This window comes from Euprymna scolopes, chromosome 44 (assembly GCF_053919585.1).
Source record: "Euprymna scolopes isolate OS-2025 chromosome 44, ASM5391958v1, whole genome shotgun sequence".
NCBI lineage: Eukaryota > Metazoa > Mollusca > Cephalopoda > Sepiida > Sepiolidae > Euprymna > Euprymna scolopes.
This window is the reverse complement of record NC_136525.1, coordinates 41,385,259-41,396,506: the sequence shown is the minus strand read 5'-3', so window position 1 is coordinate 41,396,506 and position 11,248 is coordinate 41,385,259. Positions and strand designations below refer to the sequence as shown.

At 35.5% G+C, this 11,248-nt stretch overlaps 1 long non-coding RNA gene and 1 other non-coding gene across 2 annotated transcripts in view; one reads left to right on the top strand and one right to left on the bottom strand.

Moving 5' to 3' along the window:
- The first annotated feature begins 974 nt into the window (after nucleotides 1–974).
- Nucleotides 975–11,248, top strand: part of LOC145268805 (uncharacterized) — a 19,091-nt gene continuing 8,817 nt past the window's right edge. Inside the window, exon 1 of the long non-coding RNA XR_013864928.1 lies at nucleotides 975–1,696. This is a non-coding gene — a long non-coding RNA (uncharacterized LOC145268805). The remainder of the gene's footprint in view (nucleotides 1,697–11,248) is intronic.
- On the bottom strand, nucleotides 1,395–1,466 carry Trnae-uuc (transfer RNA glutamic acid (anticodon UUC)). The gene has a single exon. It is a non-coding gene; the product is annotated as a tRNA-Glu (tRNA).

The window sequence follows — 11,248 nt, the reverse complement described above, 5'->3', positions numbered from 1 at the left end:
TCTCCGGCAAAAAAAAAAAAAAAAAAAAAAATTATATATATATATATATATATATATATATATATATATATATATATATATATCCATAAAAAAAACGAAAAAAATAAACATATAACAAAATAACCCTTCGCGGGTAGATTCGAAAAAGTTGTCAAAAAACAAATATATAACAAATAAATGTTATCAAAGGCAAGATAAATTACTTTTCTACCAAACTAGATATAATTTTCGTGTTTTTATTCAATTTAACATGTTTATTCAGCTCAAAAAGCATACAGTGTTTACCGATGTATTGGAAAATTCAAAATGGCGGCCGACTCTCTCTTTAACACGGTAAGTTCGGGAAAAGGTGTTATAAATAATAAACTAGACAAAATACTATAAAAAAAACCACCGAATATGTCAACTTATGTCACGGTAACATATATTGAGCAAATTTCTACCAGTATTTTGTCTAGTTTATTATTTATTACACATTTTTCCGAACTTACCGTGTTAAAGAGAGAGTCGGCCGCCATTTTAAATTTTCCAATACATCACATCGGTAAACACTGTATGCTTTTCGAGCTGAATAAACATGTTAAATTGAATAAAAACACGAAAATTATATCCAGTTTGGTAGAAAAGTAATTTATCTTGCCTTTGATAACATTTATTTGTTATATATTTGTTTTTTGACAACTTTTTCGAATCTATGTGTAATACAAACCCTAATTCGCAAAGTTCAAGCCAAAATAAAAAAAATATACCCCCTCCAAAAAACAAAAACAAAGCAATTCGAACAAACCAAAAAAAAATGAATAAATAAATAAATAAATAAATAAATAAATAAAAAGCCATAATAAATAAGAAAAACTAGGCGCTCCCTAATTCGAGCTGCGTACAACATCGGAGCCAATGTGTATTTCGCTAGAGGGGTCTCACTCGTGTAGTCGTGTACATGTTGACACAGACAAGACACACTTGCAGAAGGTCGGAGTTTCCATCGACCGAGACAGTGAGACAGACACATTTAGATGAATATACCGGATATTTCGACGTATAAGGCGACCGTCAGATAAGACGAGGTTCAAAATTGGAGCAAATTTTAATAAATTTATTATATATCGGTTGTAAGACGACTGCTAAATCATGAAACAATGTTTGTTTAGCCTAGGCTAGAGATTGCAACACACGGTATCTTATGAAATATTGGTTTTAAAGATGAGTTACGCCGAAATATATGGTAGGAGTTCGAATAATCCAAATAATACCGATAATCAATCGTCATCTCCAAAATTCTGAAACATTAAATTATTTTTAGTTTTAATCTAATGAAGAGACGGGAGGTGTGAAGTTGCAAATTGGTTGCTCCTTTTTTATTTTAAAAAACAAAAACAAACAAAAAATATACGTTCCCACACCGGGAATCGAACCCGGGCCGCCTGGGTGAAAGCCAGGAATCCTAACCACTAGACCATATGGGAGAACGCCGAACATTGACGAGAATTATACGCTATTTAAAAAGTATACAGTCAGCAGCTAATATCAGCTTTTTGTCAGCAATTTGCTCGCTGAATTTGCATGACCCGTTTGTAATTACCTTTCCGCACTGCAGCAGCAAGATGTCACACAAGGTCGGAAGATGAGGATTGAAAAGACGAGAAACAGAAGGAAGAATACTTTGGCCTACTACAAAAAATGCCTGAGCATCCCCGTGAGTATTTAGTATTAGCTTTTCCTTTTTGTTTTTGAGGGTGTATTTTTTCCCTTTTAAAAATAAGTCACCACTTATCAAGGCCTAGAGGCTACTCGAGGATACGGGTTACAGCATGTAAAGTGGTCAGTGAGACAACAGCTTATTGATCGGTATTCCATAGGATTTGATTATTTAAGGGGACAGACAGCTCAACAAGTACTTGTTTACATTGGACTTGAAAACGACTATGTTGTTGTCAGTTGGATAGCAAAACCGCGGTAAAGCGTTCTACAGGCGAGCAATTTTGATTAAGGCAGTGGTGTGTTGAAATTTTTGACAGTTGTTGTAGTTAGACGAGTGTTTTTTTTTTTTGGCGAATGTGTACGGTACGACGGCGTATCATAGATTGAAGCTTAGGTGAAAAAAATGATAGAATAGAGATAGACTCGCAACGTCTCTTCTGTGAAAACAAAGAAGTAGGGAGGCACAAAGGTCCCCACCCACTAGATTTCGAAGACGGTTTTACACTTTGCAAATGTTGGAAAGGGTACTCTAAGCAACTCCTCTCCAGGTGTGACACCAGTACTCCATCTTAGCATGTATTTGGCCATTGCATACGTAGAGGATGGTGTCGGGTGTGAGATACTTTCTGGAGCAGTAGAATGATCCAACCATTTTTCCAGAGATTTTAGCAAAGCATCTGATATAAGTCTGTAACAAAATGCAAACGCGCGTATGGTAGCTGTATGAAAATGACCCAGCCGTGTGCGAAGTGACGTCACGGAAAGAAGGAAAAAGAAAAAAGATTATAAAAAGAACGTGTGTACAAATTGATGATCACAATCACGTTTTATTCGGGAAAGTATCCTGAAATAAATGTTGTATCAACAGAAAAAAACGTGAGTTGAGTTATTCCTTGTCTTGGTCTCCTTTGCGACAGAGTCTACAACGTGTTGGGTTCCGAGCGTCTGCATGTTTATAAATGTGTGTAACGTTATAAATCTTCCATTTTAGGTTAGAAGTGAAGGTCAGTCTCAGAATGTTCAGTTGTACTTTTTTTTTTGATCCCTTATCGGATATTGACATGTCGGGTTAATATTTACATCAGTAGATTTACTGCAATTTTCATCATCTATCTATATATCTATAAAAGTGAAATTGTCTCTGTGTGTGTGGCTGTGTGTGTGTGTGTGTGTACATTTCCCTACCAAACTACTCTGTTAATTTTCAGTCTACAGACTCGAGATTTGACAGAAGGGGTATTGAGATTTGGGAAAATCTTTTTAATCGGTTTTCGGACAGAAATTTTAATGTCAAAGAGTTAAAGTTCAACGATTTCACCTTTGAAAACTCTACCAAACTCCTCCGCTAATTTTGGGTCTAAACACTTGAAATTTTATTTTTATTTATTAATATTAAGGGGTCAAAATTGGAGTCAAAGTTTTAAAAAAATTGACCTCTGCGGCCTCTACTAAATTACTCAGCAAATTTTTGGTCTAAACATTTCAAATTTTACATAAAGTTTATTCAGACATAGAGCAAGCTTTTTACTCAGTTTTTGGCCGAAAATGTGGCTGCCAAGGGGTCAAAGTTCAAAAGATTTGACCTTTGCGTTTTCTAGCAAACTATTTAACCAATTTTGTGTCTAAACATTTGAAATTTTACATAAAGGGTATTCAGACATGCAGCAAGCTTTTTAATCAGTTTTTGGGCGAAAATTTGACTGCCAAGAGGTCAAAGTTGAAAGAGATGACCTTTGCAGACTCTACCAAACTCCTCCGCAAATTTTGGATCTAAACACTTGAAATTTTAAATGTAGGTTACCTGGACATGACTCAAACATTTAATACATATATACATACACATATAACGCCCGGGCTGAGCTGCTAGTTTCTAAAATAAAAATGAAAAACGTTAATTTCAAATTTTAACTTATACTTGTTCATTAGTTGTTCCTGTTTGTGATTTTACTATATTTTTGTGTCTGCAACCATTTTTTTTTTTTTTTTTGATTAATAAAAAATATTGCATTTTTTATTTATTTATTTATTTTTTTTTACTTTTTTATGAACCATCCTGAAACTCTTTACACCTGTAGTTACGTATCATATCTCTTTTCGTTAAAAATGATCAATAATTAGATGTCTGCAACCATTTCATTTTTCCATATAAAGCATTTGGTATTCTTTAAGGGTTTGTGAAACCCCTCAGCCTCACTTATGGAGCCCCAGGGCAGCATGGAGCCCACTTTGGGAAACCCTGCTCTAGGCGACAGGCTGTAAACTAATTCGTATTCCAAAAAAGGGCAAACATCTATGTATATAAAAGGCAAAATGTGTGTGACCATTTCGTGTATGTCTTCAACAGGCTTTTCGAGCACACGCTCCCGGGGTCGTTACTATCGCTTAAAACTGTGTATATAGGTCCTATATTATAATATCTAGGAATTAGGAAACCGCGTAGCGTATAGATTTATTTACGTCGATTTTTACAAAATTATTGCTATTTTGGCTTCTCGCGTGTTGATTGGGCTTTTTAGTATAAATAAACTGAAACTAAACTCAAACGACGTGTTCGCGGCATTGCGCCGTGAAAAACGTCGAAAAGCAATCAGCTTTGATCAATCATGTATATCAGACAGTCAAATTTCGATAAACAAACTCAGACGCTGCGTGACTTCTATTTGACCTTCTTAATTAGGTCAAATGGAAGCAGCAAAGTTAACTTTTATTACGCACGCCTTTTTTTATAGTTACATAAATAAATTCAAACATGTCTAGGCTGTATGTCGCAGTGGCCCAATGGTAACATCGCACGTTTTTTTTTTTCACACATTAATTTCCAACTCAAGGCTACGGGTTCGATTCTCATACTCACCTACCAAAACATTTTTTATTATTATTTAACACCCCCCGGAGTTTTGATTTACCTCAAGACACCCGGGCATCGCCGGGTACCCCCCGCTAGTCTATAAATATAAAAGCGAAAATGTATGTATGTAGGTGTGTTAACTTTTTCTGTGTCTACAAAAGGCTTCTTTTAGAGAAGCGGTCGCTCGCTTCACAACTTTTTAAAACTTTTTATATCACATAGAAATCGTAATATCTCACAGTTAACAACGAAGCTCGCCTGTCTATTTAATTTGCTAGATTTCGGGAAGATAAATATTCAACATTTGTCGCTCGCCGCATGTGGGTGAGTCTTTTTCCTATAACATCTTGGGGGGGGGGAGCGTTTAGCAGTAAATACTATCCCGCAGTCAAACTTGACCTCATTAACTCATTAAAACGAGCACCTGCTAAATCCAAGTAATTAAATAAATTCAAACGTGTTTCCATAAGCATGTCGCGGTGGGGCAATGGTTAGCGTCGCACGTTTTTTTTTTCACAACTTTGCCTCAACGGTTCGGGTTCGATCCTCATACTTACTCCCCCCCCCTCACACACACCTCCAAACACCCGGGCAACGCCGGGTACCCCTCGCTAGTTTCCTTAGAAAATAAAAGATCAAACAGCATTCTATTTATTATTTAATAACAGGCACAACAGGAAAACAAATGAACACATATCTAAAAAAAATGGCAGAAACACTAGAGGATGACCTCCAATCTGTAGAGGAATAGGGACAAAAATAGATGGTCACATTCAATGCTGCCAAGACTAAACTAGTTCTCTTCAATGATTAAGAAACCTTCTCTACCACCAACAGCAATGGCCAATGACTCTTTATCTGAAAGTACATCTTTTAAACTGCTTGGCCTAACGTTCACAGGAAACATCAGTTGGAACAATTACATTGAAAGCATTGCCAGGACCGCTGTGAGGTAGGTAGGTTCTCTCTACCGTGCTAGAAAACTACTAACACCCCAAAGTATCCTGTACCTCTATAAGGCCACCATTCGCCCATGTATGGAGTATTGTTGTCATATTTGGGCTGGTGCATTTGCTACTAGTCTCTCGCTCCTATACAAGGTTCAAAAGAGAGTTGCCAATCTGATAGGCCCTGAACTGTCATCTAAACTTCAGCCTCTGTCCCACTGATGAAATGTTGCATCCCTCTGCTTGTTCTACAAGTACTTTAATGGTGAATGCTCTGACGAACTGCAAGCACTTGTGCCTCCACAACGTAAATACCCTCGACACACCTGACAGGCAGCTACATCCCACCCTTTCACAGTTGAAATCCCTAGATGTAAAAGAGCTTTCTACTCCAGTAGTTTCTTCCCCAGAACCGCTAGACTTTGGAATTCTCTTCCGAGTCCTTGCTTCCCCAACTGTACTGACATGCAGAAGTTCAAGTGTAACGTGAACCGACATCTTGCTGCCCAACTCCCTACATAGTACCTCAGTAGTTGTTGCCCCTGATAGTAGCCCCCTACACCAAAGTAGCAATGTGCCTTGTTTGGGGTGAAAATGTAAAAAAAAAAAAAAAAAAAAAAATTGGAATTCATTATTGAGATGTATTTATTAATTTATTGCAGACAATTATCCTCATCTCTTCTTATCAAGGCCTAGAGGCTACTCGAGGATACGGGTTACAGCATGTAAAGTGGTCAGTGAGACAACAGCATAGTGATCGGTATTAGCTTAAATTCCATAGGATTTGACTATTTATGGGTAGAATTGAAACCTTGATCACCCTCCGGTGCCCGTGACGCAGTGGATAGAGACGTTGAGTCTCTACGGTTTGAGGTGAGACTTGTCTGGAGGTAGCGGTTTCAACCCTACCTAAAGCCGGCCAGAGGCTTAGTTGGCCAAAAACGTGGTGAAACAACTAAGAAAAGATGAGGATAATAGTCCGCAATAAATAAAATTAATAAAGTACTCTATTTCACGTTGACAAAGCCAAGCGACCCCTCTATCAAAACTTACTTTGGGTTTAAACACTGGAAACTTTAGATGTAGGTTACCTGGACATGAGTCAAACTTTTTAATATATATATATATACATATGCACATAAAGTTATGAACAGTATATAGGGCCCGAGCAAAGCCAGGTCGAACTGCTAGTTTAAAATAAATTAAATAATCATATGAAGTAGAAAAGGTATCCACAGTAGAAGCATCTTGAAAATGAAAAAATAGAATAAACAGATAAACTGTTTTAAAACACGTTTTTAGAGACAAATAAAAAAATTTTTACTTTATTTTCTCATCTAATTAATTTCGGATTTAAAATCCCTCGTCAGAGAATAACAATATTAATAACTAGCGTGACCTGTGGAAACTCCACAGTGAGCTCTTTCATATGTAATATATTGATGTTGGCATTCTGTGGATGCTCAACGTAAATGGAGACACTCTGATATTATTGTACCTATTTACTATGCCTCCCCACGGGACAGAGTTAGACACCAGGGTCGTTTTTTAACGTGGAGAAAAGGTACAAAAATAAAAATGGTCTCAGTCGTGAAGGATTTCTCCTCCACCGAAAGAGAACAAGAAATAGAAGTGCAGCATCCGAAGAACAGATACTAACCTTTGGTCTTGTCCCGCTGATATTATTGTAGCTCGTTTGTTAAAACTGCAAAAGTTTTTATTTATACTAGTAGGGATGTCCAGTGTAGCCCGGTCATAAAGCATGTTTAAATATGATATTTTAATTCTTACAGAGTTAATGTTCTATCGATTTTTATATATCATAAAGTTGCAATTTCAAAAATCAAAAAGAAATAAATCCATATGACTTGAGTGCATCAGCTTGAATTAAAACTAAAATCAAAACTTATGAAAAAAAAAAAAAAGAAAAAAAAAGAAATATATATATATATATTTATTATATATATATATATAAAACATTATATATACATTTGGATTTTAGCGTCACAGGATTATTTATCTTCCACCAGACTATCCATTCATGTGTAATCACCTTTTTCTTCACCATATTCCCTCTGCTTCACTTATTCTGTTTTCAAGTAAGATCTTTGACTTACTTGTTGTTTCATCAAATACTTTTGCATGCAAAATCCGATCCCGCATTTTGTTAATTCCTACCCTCTGATGAGAAGGAAAGTATTTCTTCGAAACTCCGCGAATTAAGGACTATCCACTTATCTAGTGTTTCCTTTTCAGATTAAATATGTTTTTAACTCATTTCAAAGTGTTTTTTAACATGTTTTATTAACTGTTTGCTCGTATATATATATAGATATATATATATATATATACAGGGTGGGCCAAAATACGGGTCCTATTTTTAAAAATTCATAAATTAATGTAAGTTTTAAGAAGTGTTGTTCGGCCAAAATTTGTTTTGTTTATTTCAAAAAAATCTCGGAAGGGTCAGTCTACACACACATAAAGTTTGGTGAGTTTAACTTTTATTTTGTGGAAGTTATTCAAATTTAAAGATAGGACCCTTATTTTGGCCCACCCTGTATATATAATTTGAGTCCAAAACGAAACCAAAATTCATGAAGAATTCTTGGTAAAATTATTTAAAAAAAAAAATTAGCTTACTGGAGTGGCATCAGCTATAATCGAAACCGAAACCAAAACTTATGAAGAATTCTTGGTAAAATTATTTATTATGAGAAATGGAAGTCCATAACAATTAAACGACAGTCACTCGGATGTAAGCGTGACACACAAAATAAATAAGACATATGCTATTCTATTAATATGTAGATAATAATAGTATAATAATTTTGTAAACAAAAAAAAGACACATGTAATCGAAATACCAAGTAAATATTTAAAGTTAATAATTCAGATTAATTTAGAACCATTCGCGTCACTATGGATAAGAATTTGTTCCGAGACTGATCGGACTTATAACTTTACAAAACCCTTGAATGCAGAGACTAGTGCACATGAGCTACAGGCGCAAACCAGACACGCAGAAACTGCTACAGATGTAAAACACAAAGAAACATCACATGGAATCATGAAAACTGAAACTGAATAATTGTAGGTTAACCCCACCTGCCTTCCCCTCACCTGCCTTCCCCCCACATTTTTTTTGTGTGTGTGTGTATGTGTGTGTGTGTGTGTGTGTGTGTGTCAACATAAACTTGTAGGGGAATAAATAAGATTACCGGTGTAGGGTAAGGAGTGAGGTCCCTTGAGAAAAGAAGAGGAGAGTCCGTACACATGAGGCACGGACGCAAAAAGTTCTTCTCCTAAAAGACAATGTTGGACAGGCAGAGTACAACTCTAGAATACCGCCCTCACTCCTCCCGTAAACCCCACTATTGAAGTGAGTAATCTTTTTACCTTAATGTTCTGAATTGCAGTGTTGTCATGTTTTCATGTTTGTTAATAAATTCTTGTCGTTTATACTTGTTGTACGTTTAGTAATTATTAAAGCTGGTCGGTAGTTTTGGGACTTGGAAGAACCTAAACCCGTACCAACAAACTGATGCCACACCAAATAATGAGGATCAAAGAAAATGGAAAGACTAAGGAGAGAAAGCACTAGCCAGACCTCCACTGGATCAATGCAAAGAAGACCGGGACCTTGGGGAGGGTTATTGCCACCCAAATTCCAGTGAAGGCCAATGGTCACCGCCAATGAGAAATCATTGGTAAGCGGCTGTTGCGATAACACAAATTCTTTTGCAAAGGTTATCGAAAGAGATGGAGAGAACTGGAAATCTGAGGAGACTTGTTGTCCCTCAGATTCCAGAGAACACTGCAAGTTGTTCTCAAAGAGAAATTTTTGATGATGGCCTGTATGACTACTCCTAGTGAGTAAATAATAATAGTAATAATAATAATAATTTTGTAAAAAATGTATTCAAAATCTAATATATAAACGGCTATATGTCTGTCTGTCTGTCTCCATATTTTCAAACACCATCTCCTCCGAAACTAACAGTCACACAGTAGCGCTAGGATCTTCAAATGATTGGATTTTTTTACAAACCTTTTTTTTATGGGTTTTTGGCCAATTAAAATAGGTTTTAAGGGGTCAAAATTGTAAAAAAAATCGTTATACATTTGAACAGTCATCTTAGTTTATTTTTAATTTTAATTTTTAGTCAGTTCATATTCGTGTCACGTTGGTACAGTGGTAACGTCACCAGCTTTTGATTCTAGCCGATGGCACCCAAATATATTTTTTTTTACTTTTGAAATCGCGACTCTATAATAACATATACGAAATCTGGATAAATTAAAATATCATATTTAAGCGTATTTTACACGCGGGCAAAGCTAGCCCCCCCCCCTCCTCCTCGGCTAGTCTTGTTTCTCCACTGATGATGGGTTATTACCTGAAAGGACCTTTGGAATAAGTACCATCCACAGTTAAAAAAAAAAATAAAAATTCAGGTAGATAAATAAATAAATATAAATTAAAAAAATAATATAAAAAAAAATTATTTATTCATTTATTTATTCATTTATCTGCTCGTAACGACTGTACATTCCTGTATTGTAAGTCTTCAAAAATATTGTTTATTCTTTAACAATGCTTCAAGCAAACTATGCCATACTCCTTGCATAAATATATTTTAATACAGAAACTGAGACATGTGCCTGCAACTATTGTTCACTTCTTGTAACGGGGGGGGGGGGGGGATACTCAAGCTGAGATCGAAACCAAAACCTAAAGACAGTGAATCAAGTATGATAACCATTAGACCAGCGTGACACGATCTTTAAAAGATGTTTTCAAACCTACTTATTCTCAATATAAATAATCAGTAATGTGAACGATTCATACATGTGCATTCGTGAAACAGTTAGCAAACAGATAAAAATCCGACGACTCCCACATACCAATTTTTATCCTTTAGCAGCCCTTTTTTCCAATTAAAAAGTTTTCCACATGTCTGAATATCCTATATACTAAATTTCAAGCATGTAGATCAAAAATTCGTCGAGTATATAGGCTGAGAAGTGTCCTCACACACACACATTCTCAATTTTATAGATATATAGATAAATATACAGTAGAACCCCGGGATACGGCATTAAAAATTAGTAACAAAATACAGTACAGTAGATAATACACATGTATATAATCAAATAATATTATAAATTACACCGTAAGGTGAGGCAAATACCGTAACCAGATGCCGAAAAAACATCGTATTCCACATTGTAACCTGAAAAAACTGTCTCTTAGGGTCACCAAAGGAGCAATTGATGGAAATATAGTTTTGAACAGTGTAAGGGACGTAACTCAGCGCAAATTAATGTTTTTTTTTTGTGTGTGTGTGTTTTTTTTTGGTGTTTTTGTGTTGTGTTTTTTTTGTGTGTGTGTGTGTGTTTTTTTTGGTGTTTTTTTGTTGTTTTTTTTCTTTATTTTTTTTTGTGTTTTTTTGTTGTGCTTTCTTTTTTTTGTTGTTTTGTGTTTTTTTTTGGTGTTTTTGTGTTTTTTTTTGTTGTGTTCTTTTTGTGTGTGTGTGTGTGTGTGTGTGTGTGTTTTTTTGGTGTTTTTTTTTGGGGGGGGGGGTTCAGTCTGGCGATAATAATAATATTACCAACACTAAAATATTATGTTTATTCGGGACTAATTAGTTAAATAATATTATAAACGGTGCGTATTCTCTCCTGATGACCCAATATTATCTATAAGACGAAATACCCCCCAAACATGACTATATAAAGTTTTAAAAGA